The sequence below is a fragment of the Dermacentor silvarum genome, chromosome 3, assembly GCF_013339745.2.
Source record: "Dermacentor silvarum isolate Dsil-2018 chromosome 3, BIME_Dsil_1.4, whole genome shotgun sequence".
NCBI lineage: Eukaryota > Metazoa > Arthropoda > Arachnida > Ixodida > Ixodidae > Dermacentor > Dermacentor silvarum.
This window is the reverse complement of record NC_051156.1, coordinates 66139385-66163339: the sequence shown is the minus strand read 5'-3', so window position 1 is coordinate 66163339 and position 23955 is coordinate 66139385.

Genomic DNA, 23955 nt, shown 5'->3' with positions numbered 1-23955 from the left:
GAGCCTCCACGACTTCACCTGGCCGGGGCCTCCTGCCAGCCAGTTCCCAGACGTCGCCACTCCACCCGACCACGGATGGCTGCCCGAGGTCGGTGAACTCGTGAGCCCGCAGGCAGAACGCAAACAGTTGGGCCACGGGCCTGAGTTTGCACCGAGCTGCCTGGCCACGACGCCGCCTCCAACTAACTGTCCGGGCCGCCACGCCGCCAGCGTTCCTTCTACAAGCCAGCGCTGCTACGCTCGGGTTTCCTGCCCATCGCTCAGCGACGCCGAAACGTTGGTGAGACGAACGCCGCCTTCTTTCGTCGCCTTGCCGCCACCCTTCCACATCGAACTGTTACGCGCGCTATCACCTATGCCATGCCATAGCTCTGTGTGGTGTTTAACTTGGATTTTTTTTGTGTCCTCCTTTCTATTTATTACTTCTGCTTTTCCCTTAATTTCTCCTACTTTCCATCTTAACGTGTATATTAAATGTCTTGTTCTGCTCTTTAAAACCAACGGCTTCGTCCTTTGATTCGGTCCTCTGAGGCTCTGCCTCAGAGACCTGCCTTCAAACAAGAACCTGCACATCACAAATTGGCGTCTGCTGGACAGGACGAAGCCGTTTGTTTTTTTTTTTTGGGGGGGGGGGGGGGTTGTTAGTTTAAGAGCGTAACACCATGGCTAGCCCACGAGAGTTATTGGCTTTAGCGGAGCGCATGGGGCTTGAAGGGGCGGAGTTAAAAGCGTGGTACGACGAGCAGGAGGCGCGAGCGCGAGAAGAGCGGGCTGCAGAACGCGAAGCAAAAAAGCAGCAGACTGAATTAGAAGAGAGAACTCTGCAGTTGCGGCTGAAAGTTGCGGAAGCTGAGGGCAATCGCGGAGAGGCAAGTCAGCGGCAGTTGGAAGCGGAAGAAAGAATGCTTCAGTTGCGTCTTAGAATGGCTGAAACGGATGCGGCCAGAGAGACAAGGACGGTGGACCGAGGGCCTGGATGGAGTCCACCGTTCAGCATAAATCCTCACAGTCTAATACCAGGATTCAACGAAACCCGGGACGACTTGGATGCCTATTTAAAGAGGTTCGAGAGTGTCGCCACCGGACAAGAATGGCCTAGAGAGAAGTGGGCCACGGCTTTAAGTTTATGCTTGAGCGGAGAAGCCCTAAAGGTTTTTGGGCGTCTGTCGCCCGAAGATTCCCTCAACTATGATAAAGCCAAGTTGGCGCTGCTCCGTTTTCGTTTTACGGCGGAAGGTTACCGAGAAAAGTTCCGACAGAGTAAACCCCAAGATGGCGAAACTGGGAAGCAGTACGCGACTAGGCTATTGAGCTTCTTTGATCGATGGGTTGAAATGTCCAAGACCGAAAAAGAGTATTTGGCAGTTCGCAACCTACTGGTGGTGGAGCAGTTTTTAAATAACTGTCATCACCGATTAGCGCTTTTCTTGCGTGAGAAGAGCTATAGTAAGCTTGATGACATGGCGGAGGCTGCCGACAATTTCTTAGAGGCTCAAAGACAGCCCAACTTGCTTTTGTTCCGTGAGAGAACAGAAAGCATTAACCCTCCGGAGAAAAGCGGAAGTTCATCCGAGAGAGCTTCAATAAGATGTTTCGTATGTGGCAAATTGGGTCATAGGCCATCAGAATGCCAATCTAAGCCCAGGCAACCTTATTGTGGGTATTGCCGTAGGCCCGGCCATGATATAAAAGCCTGCACAAAGAAAGATGGCCCAGTGAACAAGACGTCTTGCTTGTTGTCGCTGAAGGGGCACCCGGCTGAAGGTGCTAACAAGCCGGGCGATAAAGAAGAGGAGGACGTTGCTGGCTCGGTGAGAACTCACCCAAAGGCCGGAAAGCACAGGATGCCAGTGTTACAGGGCATAATTTTCGGCCAGAATGCTTCAGTCCAGCGTGATACAGGGAGCAATACCCTGGTAGTACGTCGTTCCCTCGTACCGGACGAAGCTCTTACAGGTACCGCTGCTACGCTGTTCTTGGCAGATGGCAGCAACATCACGGTTCCCGAGGCAAAGGTCGAAATTCATTCTCCTTATTTTTCGGGTACATCGATCGTCAAATGTATGACAGCGCCGCTGTATGACATTATCGTCGGAAATATACCAGGAGCTCGGGAAGTTCATGACCCAGATGAAACGTGGAAGGAGAGGTTGATGGGAAAGTCCACCGCCCACTGTATAGCCGGTGGAAAACGAACCAAGGGAGAAGACGATTCCCCGGGTTCTCTGCTGGTCGGCATCAAGAGCCAAGAACAACGGCCAAACTTATCCAAAGTCGATATCAGCACCTTGAGGATGAATCGAAAGGATATCGGCACAGCCCAAAAGGAGGACAAGACCTTAGAGTCTTGCTGGAACAAAGCAGGTCAACCCTTCCACGGGAAAAGGTCGACGTCCTACTCATTCGAAGTAGAAAAGGGAGTGCTATATCGTTATTACCGGCCGCCCTCAGGCAAAGTCACCCAACAGGTGGTAGTGCCGCAAAGACTACGTAGCCAAGTGCTCACTTTAGCGCACGAGAGTCTCATGTCGGGGCACCAAGGAATGAAGAGAACGACCGATCGCGTTCTAGATCATTCTATTGGCCGGGAGTCCAAGAGGCCGTCAGAAGATACGTACGCTCCTGCGACACATGCCAGCGGACGTACCCTAAGAGCAAGGTGGGCAAGGCACCTCTTGGGCGGATGCCTTTAATCGACACACCATTTGAAAGAGTAGCCGTGGACATTATCGGACCCTTAAAGCCCGTATCAACGAAGGGTAACCGATATATACTGACTTTGGTGGATTTCGCCACCCGTTATCCAGACGCAATACCTCTGCCGTCGATTGATTCGGCTACGGTGGCCGAGGGATTGATAGAGATGTTTTCTCGCATTGGGTTTCCGCACCAGATACTGTGCGATCAGGCCTCGTGCTTCACGTCAGATTTAATGAAGGAGGTGAATGACTTGCTGGCTATCAAACATCTTAGTTCGACGCCTTACCACCCCATCTGTAACGGGCTTGTGGAGAGGTTTAATGGCACACTGAAACAAATGTTACGCAAACTAAGCCAAGAGGAACCAAAATCATGGGATCGGTTACTAGCACCCTCCTATTTGCGTATCGGGAAGTGCCTCAAGCCAGCATGGGATTTTCTCCTTTTGAGTTGATCTACGGTCGACACGTCCGAGGCCCGCTCAGTCTACTTAAGGAGTTGTGGACCGGAGACCACCTTTGCGAAGAGGTCAAGACAACATATGGGTATGTCTTAGACCTTAGAGATCGCCTGGAAAAGACATTACGGTTGGCGCAAGAGAACCTGTCGCGAGCTAAAACGAGCCAAAAGAAATACTACGACCGCGGGAGCAGGACTCGTCATCTGAAAGTTGGAGACCGTGCCCTTATCCTGCTTCCCACGACGGAGAACAAACTACTGATGCATTGGAAGGGGCCTTTCCTGGTCACAGGAAAGAAAGGCAACTTTGACTACTGGCTGGACATGGGACATACCACCAAGCTGTTCCACATCAACATGCTCAAACGCTATGAAGAGCGCCAACCAGAAATGTCCCCACAGTCCACATCATTTGTCGTAGTGGAGGAGGAGGAGGAGACGGACACGCCTGTACCCGTTTTCAAAGCCAATGAAGGCTGTGGTACAGAAGCGATAAAGGTGGGCGATGAGCTCATGGAAAGCCAACGTGAGGAGCTACGCGGACTTCTAACCCACCACAAAGACGTCTTTTCCGAAGTGCCCGGAAAAACTAACTTATTGGAGTGTCGTCTTCAATTAACAACCTCTGAACCTATCAACACTCCGCAATATCCACTACCCTTCGCAATGAAGGAAGTAGTCGAGAAAGAAGTGCAAGATATGTTGCAGCTTGGGGTGATTGAACGGTCCGACTCTCCTTATAATTCGCCCTTGGTGCTGGTAAAGAAGCCCGACAAGAGCTACCGTGCTTGCATTGATTTCCGTCGCATCAATGACGTCTTGGTTTCAGACGCAGAACCGATACCAAGGACATGCGTGATGTTCGCTGAGGTCGGCACAAGAAGATTCTTCTCCAAATTTGACCTTACTAAAGGATATTGGCAGGTCCCACTTGACAAAGGTTCACGTCTGAAAACAGCATTTTCCACTCAGTCCGGACACTACCATTTCCTCTATATGCCGTTCGGGATCAAGACAGCGTCTGCGGTGTTTACTCGACTAATGAGAATTCTCCTCCAGGGCATTCCAAATGTAGTCCACTATATTGATGACGTCCTCATCGCTACCATGACCTGGAGGGAACACATAGAAACCCTCCATTGCCTGTTAAACAGGGTCCGAGAAGCTGGATTGACAATCAAGCCTCAGAAGTGTGAGGTTGGCGTAAGATCGATAGTTTTCCTGGGACATCAACTCGGAGGTGGGACAATTCAGCCGATAGAGAGCACAATTGCGAAGATTGCAAGAGCTCCACGACCCGAGACTAAGAAACAACTACGTTCGTTTCTCGGATTGGCAGGATACTACCGGGATCTAATTCCTCACTACGCAGAGAAGGCGCAGCCGCTAACGGAAATGACCAAGAAAATGGAAAAGAACAAGGTCTCTTGGAACGCCGAAAGAGAAGCCGCCTTTGAAACGCTCAAACAGGCGCTAGCGTCCGGACCCATAGTGAAGGCTCCAGATCTTAAACGCGGGTTTATACTCCGCAGTGACGCCTCCGACACTTGCATCGGCGCAGTCCTTATGCAGGAACACAATCAAGTTTTGCACCCCGTATCATATGCTAGCCGTCAGCTATTGCCTCGAGAGCAAAACTACTCAGCAATTGAGCGCGAGTGCTTGGCATTAGTTTGGGCTATAGAAAGGTTCCACATATTTTTATACGGAGCACACTTTATAGTTCAAACTGATCACCAACCATTGCAATATTTGTCACGAGCAAAGCACCTTAATAGCAGGGTATTGCGATGAAGTCTAGCTCTACAAGATTATACCTTTCATGTAGAACATATCAAGGGATCCGAAAATGTTGGGGCGGATTACATGAGTAGAATACAGGGGGGACTACAACCCGACGCCTCTTGATCTTGCAGTTACTCAAGCAAGGTCGTATCATCGCAGTACCATGCTATTAGTCTTTAATGTCACATTTTTTTGTTGTGCTTTGTCTGAATCAGTGTTATTTTTTTCCTTTATGTGTAATTGTGTTTGCTACGTGAACTATGCCATAAATAGTGCAAACTCGTGAACGGACAATAACTGTGGTGTTCCGAGCATACGGGAAATGTGTCCCGCACTAAGCGGCAGTTTTCCCTCAGAAAACTTTATAAAAAAGGGGCTTATGTGATGTGTGGTGCGCGACACGGTGCAGTGGTGCGCGACGGTGGTGCGCGACGGTGATATTTGTAGTGTGCGACAAGGTGCGGTGGTTGGAGACAAGGAGCAGACGACAAGGAGAGCGCGCGCCGAGGCGAATTTGGAAAACGACGACGCCGAAGACCGCCCGGCGCGTGAACACGCGGCACAAATAAACAAAGAAACAAACGAAGCGCCATCCAATTGGAAAGAACCACGGCGCTCACGGGGGCCAATGACCGATGCCCACGGAGCCCGAAGGTGACCAATCCGAAAGGGACACACGGGCCAGAGGGAAGAAAAACGAGGCAGTGACCGAAGAGAAGGGGGAGTTCCAGAAGCGGCGCCGGGCGAAGGACGACCACCGGACCGGGAGCTGAAGACAGGCCGTCGGGTTCCGGACCCGAGCCTCCACGACTTCACCTGGCCGGGGCCTCCTGCCAGCCAGTTCCCAGACGTCGCCACTCCACCCGACCACGGATGGCTGCCCGAGGTCGGTGAACTCGTGAGCCCGCAGGCAGAACGCAAACAGTTGGGCCACGGGCCTGAGTTTGCACCGAGCTGCCTGGCCACGACGCCGCCTCCAACTAACTGTCCGGGCCGCCACGCCGCCAGCGTTCCTTCTACAAGCCAGCGCTGCTACGCTCGGGTTTCCTGCCCATCGCTCAGCGACGCCGAAACGTTGGTGAGACGAACGCCGCCTTCTTTCGTCGCCTTGCCGCCACCCTTCCACATCGAACTGTTACGCGCGCTATCACCTATGCCAAGCCATAGCTCTGTGTGGTGTTTAACTTGGATTTTTTTTTGTGTCCTCCTTTCTATTTATTACTTCTGCTTTTCCCTTAATTTCTCCTACTTTCCATCTTAACGTGTATATTAAATGTCTTGTTCTGCTCTTTAAAACCAACGGCTTCGTCCTTTGATTCGGTCCTCTGAGGCTCTGCCTCAGAGACCTGCCTTCAAACAAGAACCTGCACATCACAAGGTGATGTTCTTGCTTGTGAGCCACTCCTGTATCTTTTCCTTCTTCCAGGCCGTCGTCGGCAATTTCTCTTCTCGCCGGCTATGGTAAGGTGCATTGTCTAAAACAATGACGCTACTAGCTGGCACCTTCTGCAGAACGTGCTTGAACTAGCCCTCAAAGCGATTGCCGTCCATTTTTTCGTGGTAGTCGCCTGTCTTTTGGCCTCTGAATACATCCAAGCAGCCCCCGCAGGGGCGTCTGCGCAAGCAGGCGTTTGGTGAGTTGCGCCACCACGTACCCGAGCACACGAGGGTTGGACCCTCCCGCGTGTAGCCGTGCGCGGCTTAGCCGTGTCCGGGGAAAAGAGGATCCTGGGGGTTGAGCCAATGCCGGGTGTTTGGACCTTTATGGCCCCCCGGCGGAGGCAACACACCTCTTTGGCCTCTGCTTCACGTAGACGGCACCCCCGGACTGACCCATCCGGGGGAAATCGGCAGTCGCCTTTTCCTGTTCTTCTCTTCAATCTTCGTCTTTCTCCCCCACTTTCAATCTTTCCTGTCTCCTTTTCTCTTCTATTCACTTCCAACATTCCTGGCGGCGAGGGTTAACCTTGTGTGGCTAGCCAGTCTTGGCTATGCTGTATTTGGTTATAGCAGTGATGTACAACTGGTGTTGGCAGGATTCCCATTACAGGAACTCCTGTCACGTCCCCGCGTTGGGCTCCTTGGTGGGTGGTTGGCATCGCTGCCGAAAATCCCAGCTATACTCATGGACAGCGCGTTCCCTAAACTCCCTGATCGCCCTCAGAAACGAGGGCGCACCGAAGATGTATTTCAATTTTTTGGCAACAGAACACAAAACTTTCCACGATTTCACGTCATCCACTCCGATAAACCTGAAAAGACAGTAAAAATGATCTCACCCTTCCTTGTCTCGAAATCTCTGACTGAAGTTCTTGGCCGAGGCTACAAAGCATCGAAAATGGCAAGCGGTGATCTGCTTCTGGAGCTCCGCGATCAGATACAATACGAAAAGCTGCCGAAATTAGTGTCATTTGGGGACATCCCAATAACACTGACCCCACACCGTACTATGAACACCACTCGCGGCGTTGTTTCAGATGATGATTTAATGGAGCTAACCGAGGCTGAACTCTTGGAGGGCTTCAGTGAGCAGAATGTGATAAACGTTAAAAGAATTAAGATGAGGCGCGACGGCAAAGAAATCAAGACTAAGCACCTGGTGCTCACTTTCGGCTCAAGTGTCCTGCCCGAATCCATCGAGGCCGGATACATCAAACTTCGTGTCAGGGCATACGTTCCAAATCCTCTCAGATGCTTTAAATGCCAGCGATTCGGCCACAGCTCTCAGAACTGTCGAGGCCGCCAAACGTGTGCGAAATGCAGTGCTCATGAACACTCATCTGACTCTTGTGAAAACTCGCTACATTGTGTGAACTGTGATGGGGAGCACGCCGCATACTCGCGGTCATGCCCCACCTGGAAAAAAGAAAAGGAAATTGTAATAATTAAAGTAAAGGAAAATCTAACGTTCAAGGAGGCACGCAGGCGGGTATCCTACCTGCCCAAGAAAACCTTTGCCGATGTGACGCGTCAGGGGGCAGCGTCGCAACGGCTTCCGGCGGCTGTCCGGCCCACACACAGTGAGCCGCCAGTGACGCCATCCACCCCCTCGGCGGCAGCAGCTAGCGCTGCTCCGCCAACTCTCAAGAAGGGGCCATCGACCTCCGGGCTGGTGGCCTCCAGGGCCTCGTCCCTCGAGGCGAGGCCTTCCCGTCAAACCAACCGCTCGCAAGAGCGCGTGTCCAGTGCCTCGCAAGAGGCGATGGACACAACAACCGGTCAGACGGCGCCACCAGCGCCTAAGGAGCCGCGAGAATCTCGCGATCGCTCCAAAAAAGAAAAAGCCCGCATCACAGGGCCCGACAAGGGCTCTGTAAGTTAAGGTAGTCTCTTTAAACACACAGCACAAAAAACACTTTCAACATGAATACACAAATAATACAATGGAACGTCAGAGGACTCCTACACAACCTCGATGACGTCAAAGAAATCCTACACAGGTTTAATGCTAAGGTGCTGTGTGTTCAAGAGACACACCTCAAATCTACACAATCCAACTTTCTCCGGCAGTATGCCATTTTCCGGAAAGATCGAGACGACGCTCTTGCGTCGTCCGGTGGTGTTGCAATAGTTGTAGACACGTCTGTAGCTTGTCAACATGTTCCCCTTCAGACGGCCCTTGAGGCCGTGTCAATTCGGGCAATTCTTTTTAATAAATTGATAACTGTATGTTCTTTATACATACCCCCAAACTATATTCTCGGAAAAACAGATTTTTATAGTCTTATTGACCAGCTTCCTGAACCTTACATTCTCGTGGGAGATTTTAACGCTCACAACACGTTGTGGGGAGACTCGCGATGCGACGCGAGAGGTCGCCTCATCGAAAATTTTCTACTGACCTCTGGTGCCTGCCTTTTTAATAAGAAGAAGCCTACCTACTATAACGCCCAACACGATTCGTACTCATCAATAGATCTAGCAATTGGATCTGCTTCTCTTATGCCTGACCTTGAATGGAATGTAATTAACAATCCTTTTGGAAGTGACCACTTCCCTGTAACTTTAAACTTAATAATTAAGCACGATAACCCTCCCAATATTCCTCGATGGAAATTAGCATCGGCTGACTGGGAGCATTTTAAAGATTTAACTTATTTACAACGAGATTTTATAAACAATTTTAGTATCGACGATGCTGTTGCATATTTTACCGCTTTTATTATTAATGCTGCTGAAAAGTGTATCCCACAAACGAATGGTGGTTCACTTAAAAGACGTGTCCCGTGGTGGAACGAAGACTGCAGAGAGGCGCGAAAGAGACAGAATAAGGCATGGGGCATATTGCGTAGATCGCCAAGTGCAGAAAATCTAATGGAATTTAAACGCATTAAATCACAGGGAAGGCGGACACGACGTCAGGCAAAGAGAGAAAGCTGGGTGAGGTTTCTATCGTCTATAAATTCATACACACAGGAGGCAAAAGTGTGGAATGGCTTAAAAAAGCTAAAGGGGCACCAAATTCATCCGCTGCCTCTGGTGAATGACCAAGGAAATACCTTGCAGGACCAGGCTGACTGTCTTGGGGAGCACTTTGAGCGTGTTTCAAGCTCAATCCACTATTCGCAACCCTTTCTTAAATATAAACAGAGAGAAGAATCTAAGCCATTCGTACGGAAATGTCGACAGAACGACCCGCATAACCTTCCTTTCAGTATTGCCGAGTTGAGAGCTGCCTTGATCGCATCTAAGAGCTCTGCACCGGGACCCGACAGAATCATGTATGACATGATTAAGAACATACACCCTGATACACAACTGACACTACTCGCACTTTTCAACACTATTAGGGCTGCCGGATACCTTCCGTCCGCATGGAAAGAAGCGATTGTGGTCCCTGTATTGAAGCAGGGTAAATATCCTTCCTTGGCGGCAAGTTACCGTCCCATAGCTCTCACAAGTTGCCTGTGCAAGCTATTTGAAAAAATGGTTAATCGACGCCTCATACATTTCCTTGAACTGAACAATATGCTTGATCCCTATCAGTGTGGCTTTAGAGAAGGGCGATCCACAACTGATCATCTTGTGCGCATTGAAGAAAATATCCGAGACGCATTTGTACATAAACAGTTTTTCTTATCGGTATTCCTCGATATGGAGAAGGCGTACGACACAACATGGCGTTACGGTATCCTGAGAGACTTGTCGCGAATGGGCATCCATGGCAATATGCTAAGCCTAATAGAAAGCTATTTGTCTAATCGTACATTTCGTGTCAGAATCGGCAATGTATTGTCACGTCCATTTATCCAGGAAACTGGTGTACCCCAAGGAGGTGTGCTCAGCTGCACACTCTTTATCGTCAAGATGAACACACTCCGTGCCTCATTACCACCGGCTATTTTTTATTCCGTCTACGTAGACGACATACAACTAGGATTCAAGTCATGTAACCTCGCAGTGTGCGAGAGACAGGTACAGCAGGGCTTGAACAAGGTGTCCAAGTGGGCAGACGAAAACGGGTTTAAAGTTAACCCCCACAAAAGTTCTTGTGTTCTTTTCACAAGAAAGAGAGGCCTGATCCCAGATCCCTGTGTAGAACTGTATGGACAGCAGATACCTGTGAACAAAGAACACAAGTTTTTAGGCATCATACTTGACTTCAGGCTAACTTTCATTCCCCACATAAAATATCTCAAAGGAAAATGCCTAAAAACAATGAACCTAATGAAGATTCTATCTCACACAACATGGGGCAGCGATAGGAAATGTTTAATGAATCTTTACAAGAGCCTCATTAGATCGCGACTGGATTATGGTGCTGTAGCATACCACTCTGCTGCCCCAAGCGCGCTAAAGATGCTAGATCCCATTCACCATCTAGGTATCCGCCTGGCCACTGGCGCTTTCAGAACAAGCCCCATTGAAAGTTTATACGTCGAATCAAATGAGTGGTCACTCCATCTGCAGAGAACATACACCAGCCTCACATATTTCCTTAAAGTCCACTCTAATCATCAGCATCCGTGTTTTAATACCGTTAACGATACGACGTGTGCTACACTTTTTCGCAATCGTCCCTCTGTAAGACAGCCTTTCTCACTGCGTGTCAGGGAGCTTAGTGAAGAAATGGATATCCCACTCTTCGAACATTGCTTAATGCCTTCAGCCAAGCTGTTACCACCTTGGGAGTGGCAGGTAGTAGCATGTGATATATCATTTATAGAGGTTACAAAGCACGCTTCAGAGGTAGAAATCCGAATGCACTTTCTAGAATTACAGTCCAAGTACTCGTGCACAAAATTTTACACAGACGCTTCTAAATCACATGCCGGAGTATCTTATGCAGCCGTCGGTTCGTCCTTCTCGGAATCCGGCGTACTCCACCCAGAAACAAGTATCTTTACGGCTGAGGCCTACGCAATATTGTCAGCCGTAAAACACATAAGGAAATCAAAACTTCAAAAAACTATTATATTTACAGACTCCCAAAGCGTTGTAAAAGCCTTGAAGTCACCCTGTAAACAGAAAAACCCTGTTCTTATTGAGCTATATTCTGTTCTGTGTAGAGCATACGCAACTAACCAGCATGTCATTATATGCTGGGTGCCTGGGCATAGAGGCATCGAGGGCAATGTTCTTGCCGACCAAATGGCCACATCAGTCGCATCACCCGCTATTAACCCTACAGCTGCTGTTCCTGCAACAGATTTAAAACCTTTCTTGCGAAAGAAACTGCGAAGCCGCTGGCAACGCTTGTGGGATGCAGAAACAAGTAATAAGCTTCATTTGATTAAGCCACAGTTAGGTTACTGGCCTTCCGTAACAAAAACCCGGCGAACTGATATCCTATTCTGTCGTCTAAGAATAGGACACACGTACGGCACCCACAATTTTCTATTGAGTGGTAATGACCCGCCAACCTGTGGTAGATGTGGTGAGAGGCTCACCGTCCTCCACGTCCTCCTGGAGTGTCGGGAAGCCGAAAGAGAAAGAAGGAAACACTTTCCTCTAGCATATCGCTATTATGTCCCTTTACATCCCGCTATGTTTCTCGGTAAAGAACCGCTCTTTAACACCAAAGCAGTCCTCGCATTCCTGAATGATGTTGTGCTACATGTTATTAGCCCAACAAGTTCGTAGCGCATCCTCTCTTCAGAGGATGTTGCTGTGATTGTTTTTTATAGCACATGCCTCCAGGCCCTTGTGTCTCAAGGGCTCTGTTTAGGCACTTGTGCTTCTGGCTAATTCTTGCATCTGCAATATTTTGGAAGTCATATCATTCTATCGCAATGCATTGCTCATGCCTATAGTACATATCATTAGTCATTGCCATAATCTTATTACGTATAGATTTTACGCACTTTACAGCGACTGCTTTTAGGCCCCTTTACAGCCATGCCACATCTAACCTTCATATAATTGACTATTCATGTACCACTAACAAGCCATTACCATCGTCCTGGCGCTCTTTGGCCACACCTGGCCCTTGCGCCAATAAACAACAATAATCATCATCATCATGCGTCCATGCCCTTGCGTTTCAAGAGCCTTGGAAATGCAGTAGTGCTACAAACGACATATTGTAGTTCATTTTATCCCCCCTTGTCAATGTATTTCTTGTTTTAAAGTACATTCATTGGTCATTTCCATAATTTTATTACATGTGTTTACGGACTTTACTGCCACTGTTTTAGGCCCCTCTACAGCCATGTCACAACCAACTACATAATTAATTACTTCATTGTTAACTCATTAACTGTGGCCTGGCGCTCTTTGGCCATACTTGGCCCTTGCGCCACAAAACACCAAATTCATCATCATCACATCCAAGCAGCCGTCGACGAAACCATCCTCGCTGCCGATGTGCGTCACGATCAGGCGCTGACCTTTCCCAGAAGATTGTTTTAGACCCGTCGTCAGGCCATTTGCCCGAGCGAACAGGCGTCTGCGCTTCTGCACCACGGTGTCTGTCCACAGATTGGAAGACGGCCAAAGTAGTTCCCATTTTCAGAAATGGTAACAAATACTCACCAGATAACTACCGGCCAATCTCACTAACATGTATTTGTTGTGAAATGTCGAGCACGTTATTGCCTCTCACATATACAACCATCTCGAATCGAACAACTTTTTCTTCACTAATCAAAACGGGTTCAGGAAAGGCTTTTCATGTGAGACCCAGCTTTTAGAATTTACAACTGACCTGCATTTTGACATGGACCGTAATATACAGATCGATAGCATATTTCTCGACTTTTCGAAGGCATTTCATACGGCAGCAGTGGCGGGAACAGCACGGCCGACAGCTCATGTGGTCCTTCACTTTGTAATGCAGATACTACAACCAGTGCTTGACAAGGAATCAGTTACGGACGCAAGAGGACTGCTTCGTCGTCCTACGAGTCTGCGCATAGCAGCCAGCACCCAGCATGCTGTTCGCCACGCTGAAGTGACGTCGACAAACATCGGAACATAAAACGTGGAAGCCGAGAGGGTCCTTGTTCACACGGCAGCAGTGGCGCGAACAGCACGGCCGACAGCTCATGTGGTCTTTCACTTTGTAATGCAGGCTGGTGCTTTTACGCTTTTATGATTTACACTAGTATTTAGTGAACTGCCGTGCCACTGCTGCCACTGTGGAAATGCGCTTGTAATACCTACATTTGCTCTGCTTTTGCTCTGCTTTTTTTGTACCCGATTACACTTTACTTTTATACCTGATTACAGTTTCAGCATATCGACGCACACTTCAAAGTGCCATGGCTAAAATAAGCAAAGAGCTAGCTCCTGTACTTGAAGATTTGAAGAAAGAAATAAGGGCAAAATTCAAGGCTTTCAAAGATTCCCTTGAACGCGACATGGGCAATCAACTCAAGGAAATCAGATCCAGTTTGTCTTTCATTGACAAGAAGTATGACGATTTTCTGGCCGAAATAAAGAAAGTTTATGAAGAAAACAAACAACTGAAAGATGAAAACATAGATCTCAGAAAACGATGTGACATACTTGCTGCTCAGGCCATGGCACATGAGGGGCGTTTGATAGAGTGCGAGCAATACTCGCGTAATGCCAACATTGAAGTAAAGGGAATACCGGTTGAAGCAGGCGGAAAGTTGACTGAGATAATGTCAAAGATTGGTAACACAATCGGTGAAGACATTACTGCGGCAGACATTGAAGTATGCCATAGAGTCGCCGTCCCTGGCAACCCGTCTGCAAAGAACATAATAGTTCAGTTCGTTCACCGGCAAAAGCGGAACGCTGTTCTCAACAAGGCCAGGAAAAACAGATTCTCATGTGAGGTTCTCGGTTTTGCAGCAAAGGCACCTGTGTATGTGAACGAGCATTTGTGTCCGGAGCGTAAACGCCTGCTGGCACAAGCCATCAACAAGAAACGTGATGCAGACTGGAAATTTGTCTGGGTTCGCGGAGGCCAAATTTATGCAAGAAAAAGTGAAAGTAGTCGCGCACTAAAAATTTCAAACAGAGCCGATGTGGCTAAAATAACATGAAACTTCAAACACACAACATGGATTGCCACATACTAGTCGCGCCACGGGCGCAAAAAGCACTCATAGGGGACAATAGCTTAAAAGTATTTCACATGAGCTGCCGCTCGGTCAACAACAAAACTGACAAGCTGCAGTGCCTTTTGACGCATTTAATTTTCATTTTGACATTATGTTCAGTGAGACTTGGTACGACAGTGAATCAAGTTATTTTGTATTAAAAAACTATACGCATTTCGCGCAAAACAGACTTGGGCGCAGAGGGGGTGGGGTGTCACTGCAGGTCCTGAATACACTGAAGATTACGGAAAACAAAAACTTTACGTTGTCCAGCCGATACATTGAAATGTTAACAGTCGAAGATTCGCGCAATGTTTTTTTCTGTGCTGTACCGCCCACCAGACGGTGACATAGAAAATTGTCTTAATCTTCTAGAGGGTCTCCTAGATGACGTATCAAGAAATCAGCTTCGTTTGTTTCTTTCTGGTGATATAAACATTGATGTACAGGCGGTATCACCGTCACAGAAAGAGTTTGTATCATTGTTGCATGCTTATGGTTTTTCTAAGCTTATGGATGCCCCGACGCGTGTTACATGCTCCAGCTCTACGACCATCGACATTATAATCACTAATTTTGATGGCAGAACGACTTCCGGTACAATAATTTCAGACATCAGTGATCACCTTCCTGTATTTGGTTTTTTTTTCTATGCACAGTCCCCATCAAACTCCTACCAGTATTCCTTTGCAATATCAGCGCATCGATGCCATTAGTTTAGATCGTTTTCGAACTGCCATTAGTGCACTTGAATGGTGCGACGTGTTGTCTTTGAACAATGTGGAAGATTCATATGCACTCATAACAAAAATCAAAGTTGTATATGCAAATGCTTTCCATTACAACGCACTCGGAAGCAAAAAGCCGGAAAGCCTTGGATGACGTACGAATTGATACGCAAAATAAAAACAAAAGATAAACTGTTCGCCCAGTTTTTGAAATCCAAAGAACCTTCGAAGTGGCAGACATACAAAAAATATTGTCATGTATGCGATAGCGCCACGATAGAGCGGCCAGCTAAGCTGTCCAGTAATCATGTGACCCGACTGCGATAAATATAAAGCTGGCATAACTATCGCATACATGACATTTCCTCCCGCTTAATTGTGGGAAGCTACCGTTACACCAAAATTAAGATGGCGTGTAGCGATCTGGCGCTCGTCGATTGCGTACGGGATATCTTCGTACTGGTGGTGCTGCCTCCGAGGCTGCGGGTGCTGCCGTAGGTGTCTCCGCAGTGGCGTCCAAGAACTCCCAGAAGGTGTCCTTGTTCTCCTCACCCTTGGAGACGTCAGCTGCACCGAGGAGAAGCTGATCTTGGTGACGATGCCACACGGCCAGGCCCCTTGGCGTGCGTACCTTGACGGCATACGAAACGGGTCCTTTCTGCCGTACCACAGTACCCGGAAGCCATCTGGGTGGTCCCCTGTAATTTCGAACAAGAACACAGTCTCCTACAGCAAACTGTCGAGCGTTGAAGCTGCCTTGGCTGGACTGAATAAATTGTTGGTGGCGAACTAATTCCCCTACTTTCGGCTTGAGAATGTCCAGTTTGGAACGAAGACGGCGACCGAACATAAGGTTAGCCGGCCCTTCTTTTGTCGTAGCGTGGGGTGTATTCCGATAAGCAAGTAAGAAGCTGTTAAGGCTGGCCTGCAGGTTTCCAGTGCTAAAATCTTTCTTCATGGCAGTCTTTAGGGACTGAACGAAACGTTCTGCCAAGCCATTCTAACTTGGGTGATAAGGCGCTGTTGTGACGTGGCACGCTCCTATCTCTCGAACAAACGTCTGGAACTCGGCAGACTTGAATTGTGGCCCGTTGTCCGACACGATTGTTGCCGGATAACCGAAGCGGCTAAACATTTCGCGAAGACGATCAATGGTTGCCGTGCTAGTTGTGTTTTTCATGATGCACACCTCTGGCCATTTAGAATGCGCATCCACCACAAATAAGAACATGTGCTGCCGGAAGGGCCCAGCAAAATCGATGTGTACTCGCTTCCAGGGGGATGTTGGCCACGACCATGGGTGAAAAGGAGCACTGTTAGGGGCACTACGCTGCTCCTGGCAAGGTTTGCATCCTTTGACGTGAGACTCAAGATCCGCGTCAATTGAAGGCCACCAAACATAGCTACGGGCCAACTCTTTGGATCGCACTATACCTGGATGACCGTCGTGAAGTTCTTGTAGAACTAGAGATCTCAGCTTTGCAGGCACCACAACACGCATTCCCCACAGGAGGCAGCCTTGGTGTGTGGTCAACTGTGTTCGCCTGTCAAAGAAAGGCTTGAGCTCCACGTCGTCCGTAAGGTAAGGCCACCCCGTACTTGTGAGCTCGAGTACTCTGCAAAGAAGTTGGTTCTGCGAGGTTGCACGTGCAATATATTTGTGTGTGACCGGCATTGATTGCAAGCGTAAGGAGTAGAACGTTTCTTCTGCGTCATTAGCGGACTCCTGACGAACTGGCAAGCGCGACAAGCAGTCAGCCTCTAGATTTTCTTTTGCCGGTCGAAACTTCAAGGAGTACGTGTAGGCAGACAACGTCACTGCCCAACGTTGAAGTCTTGCTGCTGCCAAAGTTGGTATGCCAGACTTTGGGCCTAAAATAGTCTGCAGTGGTTTATGGTCCGTTATCAATGTGAACGGGCGCCCATAAGTATAGTAGTGAAACTTCTTAACGCCGAAGATGATAGCTAGCGCTTCTTTCTCGATCTGGCTATACTTCTGCTCAGCATAGGACAGCGTCCGTGAAGCGTAAGCAACAGCGCGAATGGTGCCATTAGCAAAAATATGAGAAAGCACAGCACCTACCCCGTAATGAGATGCGTCGCAAGCCATTTGAAGTGGTCTTTGCGGATCATAGTGAGCCAGAACTTCTGTAGACGCCAACGCAGCCTTAATGTCGTCAAAGGCCGTTTGACACTCGCTGGTCCACGCCCATGCTTGGTCGTCACGCAGCAATTTGTACAGGGGATGGGTCAGCGTTGCCAGTTGAGGTAGAAATTTTCCGTAGTAGTTTACGGCTCCGAGCAAAGAACGAAGCTGCTGCCTGTTTTCTGGCGCTGGTGCTGCTACAATGGCATCAGTCTTGTCCGCCGTGGGATGTATGCCATTGGCACTCAACTTGTGCCCCAAGTAGGTCAATTCCTTCTGAAAAAAAGTGCATTTCTCAGCTCTTAATCGGACTTTCCCCGGCTTTCCAAACTGGTTAGAACTGCTTCCACGTTCTGCAGGTGTTCGGCTCTAGTCCTTCCGGTCACTAGAATATCGTCCAAATAGCATGCGACACCTTTGAGATCTTTGAGCATGGTGTCCATTATTCGCTGAAAAATACCACGCGCCGAAGACAGTCCTTTCGGTAACCGGTTTACGGAAAGGTAGCCGGTTTACAGCGAACAGTCCTTTCTTCGTGTTGATCGCCAGAAGACGCGACGTGCCGGTTCCGCTAGCACTACCTGTTGATAGGCCCTGTTCAAGTCAATTTTGGAAAATTCTTGTCCTCCACTGAGTGCAGCGAAAATTTCTTCAACACGTGGTAAAGGACAGCGATCGGTGTCTAGCATAGGGTTCACCGTTGTCTTATAGTCGCCACACAGGCGGATATTTCCGTCTTTCTTTACCACCGGTACTACCGGCGTGGCATACTCGCACGTGGCTAATGGTGTGATCACACCCATTGACTGCATTTTGTCAAGCTCTTTTTCAACTGCTGGAACCAGTGCGAAAGGCACACTGCGCGCCTTCAAAAACTTTGGACGAGCGTCCGCTTTGAGAAAGAGTTCCGCCCTCTCTTCTGTGACACATCCCAATTTTTCTTTGAAAAGGTTGCTGTACTTTTTCAAAAGCTTGCTCACCTCTACTTTTGCTTCCGTGTTCGTCGGATCCCGTGCCGAGCAGAGCTTGTTGCAGGAAAATACAGCGTTCCAGTCGAGCCGCACATGCTGTAACCACTCTCGGCCCAGAAGTGGTGGTCCTCCCTGCTCAGTGACATACAAGGGTAATGGAACACTTTGCCCATTATGTTCAACAACAACTTCAGCCACTCCTGCTGGTTCGACTAATGTACCTGTGTAAGTGCGTAGGCGCAAGTTTGTCATGCGCAACTTCAAAGAGGGGAACAACTGTTGCTGTTGCCTGCGAGAAATTACGGATACCGCCGCTCCCGTATCCAATTCCATTTCAAGCGGAGTCTTGTTTATCAGCAGGCGTACGATTATGGCATCTTTTGCCGAGCACGTCATGCCGTTTAGCATCACTTCTGTGGCAAAGTCAAGAACTTTCATGTTGTGCGCTTGCGCGTGAGACAACTTTGCGTTTTTATCAGACTGACATATACGCTGAATATGCCCTTTCTTGCCACAGCCGAAACACGTCGCTGATGCATATCTGCAGTTTTTGCTCACGTGCTTAAAAGAGCCACACCGCCAACACATTTTTGACGCTTTCTTTTCGCTGGCATCTTTTACTGCAACTGCTTTCTGCCCTTGCTTTGGTCTATATATAACTATAAAGCTGGCATGTCTCGGCTGCCTCCCCGCTCACTGTTCGCTTCCTTTTGTACCGTCGTACTTGCGGCACTATGTAGCAATAAAGTGCTTGCTACTGTTTCTACGTTTGTCTCCGGGCTTTGGACGTAACAAATATCGTAACCAGTTAAACCGGGAGCTCAAAGTAGCTAAAGTACATTATTTTAAGAACGCATTTTCACATTCAGCTAATAAAAGTGTGAAGAATCAATGGGACCATCTAAATAAAATTCTAAACTGCAGTTCTAAAAACATTGTAATGTCGCTTACAAAGGATGGGCTTACACTTAGTGGAGAAGACCTCTCAATTGAATTTAATAATTTTTTCATTAATATTACTGAAAATTTGTGTTGTTCTAGCACTCCCACAAACTACGTCCACCACGCACCTGGTGTTTCACATTCTCTTTTCATGTTTCCCACAACAGAAAGTGAGATAATTACAGTGTTTTCGAATCTTCGAACAAGTAAAGCTGAAGACAAAGATGGATTTCACATCAAACCTTTCAAGTATGTTATCGACTTCTTAGCTCCAGCGATGATGCACATTTATAACCTTGCTCTTGGTACAGCAGTTTTTCCCAAAGAATGCAGGTAGCGAAAGTTACTGTAATTCATAAAGGGGGTGATACATCAAACTTGTCAAACTTTCGACCAATCTCGATTCTTCCAGTTCTATCAAAAAGCCGAGAAAAAGTGATATATATCAGAATTAATAAGTTCCTAATAAACATGATGTGTTATCTGATTGTCAATTCGGTTTCCGGCAGAAAATGTCCACAGAAGCAGCATTGATGAAACAAAAGGACATTATAATTGATGGATCTGAAGCAAAACAATTAGTACTCGGGATATATGTAGACTTTTCGAAAGCGTTTGATCTCCTAAATCACGACCTACTAATACAAAAACTCCAACACTATGGAATAAGAGGAAATAGCGTAAGATTATTGGAGTCCTACCTGAAACACCGAAAACAGATGGTTGTTCACAACCGTGCATTTTCTAGAGTAGCACCCATCCGATACAGTGTACCACAAGGAAGCATTTTAGGGCCTCTACTCTTCCTTCTTTACATTAATGATATTTTTTGCCTATTTAGAGTGTGCGCGTGCATCCGTGTGTGTGTGTGTGCGTGCGCGATTCTACATTTGCTTCAAATAACGCTCGCGATTCAAATTTATGCGTCGCAGTTCACCAAGGAGGTATGGTACTGAGTGCAACGTACCCTCAATCTACTTGACTCTGCTCGTGCGAGTTAGAGATTAATTAGCGCAGTGCTGAGTCAGTCGGGCATATTAATCCGTTTGTATTTTTATAGGGTATATTCACAACGAAAATCGGGTTTGAAAACTTTGTCGCACATTTGGAGTAATACGCACGAAAACTAAAACAATGCTTGCGATACATCAAAATGACAATACTTTCCTTCAAGCAAGCGTTGTATTCACGGCTACAACCTACCGAAGTACCTGTTCCAAACTAATTCTGACGTCCTAGAACTTTTTATGGTACGTGCGATTAGAATCTGTCACCATCGCCTCAACGGCGCGAGTGCTATCGGAATTCGGTAACAGCACACGACCTTGAATAAAGTCAGGTTGTCGTTTACTGGCAACGCCATGCCGCTAATGTCTTACTCTTTGTACAGTGCATAAAAGTAGCTTAAAAGTTTTTAATCGAAGCCGGTTCGGCCAACTAACGACAGATTTCTCAGTAAGAAGAATTCTATGCGCGTCGTCTGCTGACACACGGAGCCACCAGCTGACTTTGAGATTGTTAACTTTTTGTACGAGCCTTGATTTCGGTTAGAACACACTCACAGATGTTCTAGTTGGGATACTGTAACTGCTATGCCAAATTAGAATATAAATAAAATTGAAAAGAAGCTAGGCTTTCGGCCGCAACATGACCAGAGAAAAAAACTACCGCCGCCGCCCGCGGCGGCCACTCGGCTAGGTGGCCTTTTTTTTACTATGGCGCCCCTAGCGGCAGGCGCTGGCTCTATATTAAACTGAGGCGGCAGTTTCGTGACCAGAAAAGCTATTAAGGGACTATGGTAGTGCTTAGCCTAGTCCAAATACGTGGCCAATACCTTCCAATAGCTAATAGATATCCAATCAATAGCTAGTCGATAATCGACAAATAATCAATAAATTCCGGGAAATACTGAGGATAACTTGGAAGTGCTTAGCCTAAGCCAAATACGTGGCCAATACCTTGCGATAGCCAATCAATAGCCAATCAATAGGTAATCAATAATCGACGAATAATCAATCAATTCCGGGAAATGCTGGGGATGACCTGTCAGTGCTTAGCCTATCTCAAATACGTGGCCAATACCTTGCGATAGCCAATCAATGACTAACCGATAATCGATCAATAATCAATAAATTCCGGGAAATGCTGGGGATAACTTAGTAGTGTTTAGACTAGACCAAAAACTAGGACTAGCTAGCTGCCCATCAGCTCCGCTGGCTCTTTAGCATTGCGGCTCCACTGCAAGCTACGCTAATTTTATTTTGTGCTGCAGTTTCATTGTGTGATTATTGGTATTTTGATATTTAGATACCAATTAAAAAGTCAAAGCCCATCCACCCTGTGAAGAGAGAAGTCCAGCGAAGGCTGGAACTCTGCTGGGATTTGCTATGTTGGGGTTTAGCTCTATTGGGGATTAGCTATGATGAATTTGGCGACACAATCGTAAGCCCATCCCTTCGCTACGTACTCGGGAAAGAGGCTTCGGTGCTGGCTCCGAGTAGCACAATGGGGTATTTTAAGGGGCTCTGAACCACCCCTCATGCTTGGTGAAATAACATAGTCCACCGGTAGCATACGCTGCTGTGAATATCTCAGCCAAGTTTTGATGTCGTATACCAGGCACCGCGTATACGCGGTGCCTGGAGCTCGCAAGCGGAGCGCGAAATCACCTTTCTCTCAAATGCCTTTGTTTCAACAGAAGCCATGATCCTCACACTTTTCTGTGTGTTTATTTCGAAATAAAGCAGATTCCTTAACGCAGCTGCTATTGGTCGCTGCGGTCGGCTACACCACGGCCGCCGCGAGATGCCGCCACGAGTCCACTGGCTGAGCCACTGCGGCTCGCTGAGGACAACCGTGTTTGGCTTACGTTTAGCGCGTCGTAGGTACCAAAATCGGATGTCGTGGAGGCTACATTAACACCCAAATTGAAATTTGAACTGCGTGTCACGCTGACGTTTTGGAGGCGGAGCGTTGTGGCTCTGCCCCACTCCGCCGTAGCCTTCGCAATGCAAGGAATTGAATGAGGAAGGGGAGCACAGCGGATGCCGTGTTTGATTGCCAATAACTCCGCTTCTAATGAACGCATTTGTGTACTTTTTGGGGCAAAGTGTTTCTGAAATAGCCTTTTCTCACTTCAAATGTTTTTCTTCACTTCGATAAAAAATGGTTCAGGACCCTTTTAACACTTAGACGGTCGCCAGCGCGTCCGTTGTCGCATAGTGGAGGGCTACACCAGAGCAGAACCTGCAGAACGAAAAGGTGTCGCAGGTAAGCGGGCGAACGCACAAGAATGCTGTCGGAGAAACGTCGGTGCCTGTGGTTTTTCCGGATTAATCGGAAGGACCTGAACAACGTGCGTGTCCTCACTTTGTTTCGGGCGAGTGTATAACACGCCAAAACACTGCACATCACGCATGATCGTTAAAGGGCGGCAGCGAAAGCCCCTTATTGGTGACCGCCTGCTCGCACACGCATGATCGCTTTTACCGGTCTGAAAAACGCCAGTCTACTTGTATTGTAATGCAAGTTAAAGAACTCCGGGTGGTCAGAATTATCCCGGAACCCTCCAGTGCAACTTGTCTCATAATTAGACCGTGATTTTAGCACGGAAAACCCCAATTTTGTTTTTTAACGGCCTGCAAACTGCTTCGCATCGTCATTTCTTGGTATGTGTGCTTCGCTTAGCAATATGCTAAGCAATATTTGAATGTCTTCATGCTTTCATTATAATAGGCTATTTCTATTTAACGCAACAAAATTCATATGCACGGGCATGCACAGATATGTAAACCAAAATTCGCAGAAAGAAGCGAACACACGTTTTGAAGCTTGGGGAAAAAGTGCATATAGGTGAACCTTTGTAGCAAGAAAGCTGTCCCTGAATGGAGGAGCACAAAAATATTGAGATTGTTTTCTCTGCCGCACGCCAAGGAACATATGGTTTCATTGACTCACATTGCCGAAGACGATGGTAAGACCCGACGACAGGCGCTTCGCTGCAACCTTCCTCACCCAACCACTCGTGAAGTAATTGCCCGCCTTTAGCAATTCGTAAGCCTTTATTTCGTTCAGCGTGACGTAGCTCGTGGACGGGACAAGATAATTAATAATATCCACGTACGTCGTGGCCGGGAGCACCTCGGCGTCTCAACTGGTATCCACGCCAACGTGCAGCTAGTATGGGTCCATGCCGTCGCAAATTCTGACCTTCTTATTGCGATAGCAATTATATGGACACTCCAAAGCGAATTTCTGCCGTCGGCGTCGTCGCCGCCGTTGCCGTGAGGTTCCGTATGACGTCAACGGCGATGAAATCGTCGCCGCGCTCCGGACGCTGTATGTGCGAGTGAAAGGGTGCGAGGGACGCGCGCTTTCACGAGGATCGAACGCACGTTGGAGAGCAAACGCGCGTTCTGCGCCGTGCTCTCTGAAGGGCTCCGTCTCTTTCCTCCTTTACAATCACCATATATTGAGAGCAAACACGACTTCTTCCGTGGCGCGAAATTCGTGGGGGGAGGGAAGGGAGGTAGGGGAGGCGACGTTTAGCTGCGGCACCAAATGCGTATTTATATAAAAACGTTGATCCCTCTTATATAGGAATCGGTATAGAACACGAAAGTGAAACGTGTCTTCACAGAAGTAGTGTAATGTTTATTGCACATTGATATATAATGTCTATTGGTGTTTTGTGGCTAAAGCGCCCTTAGGCG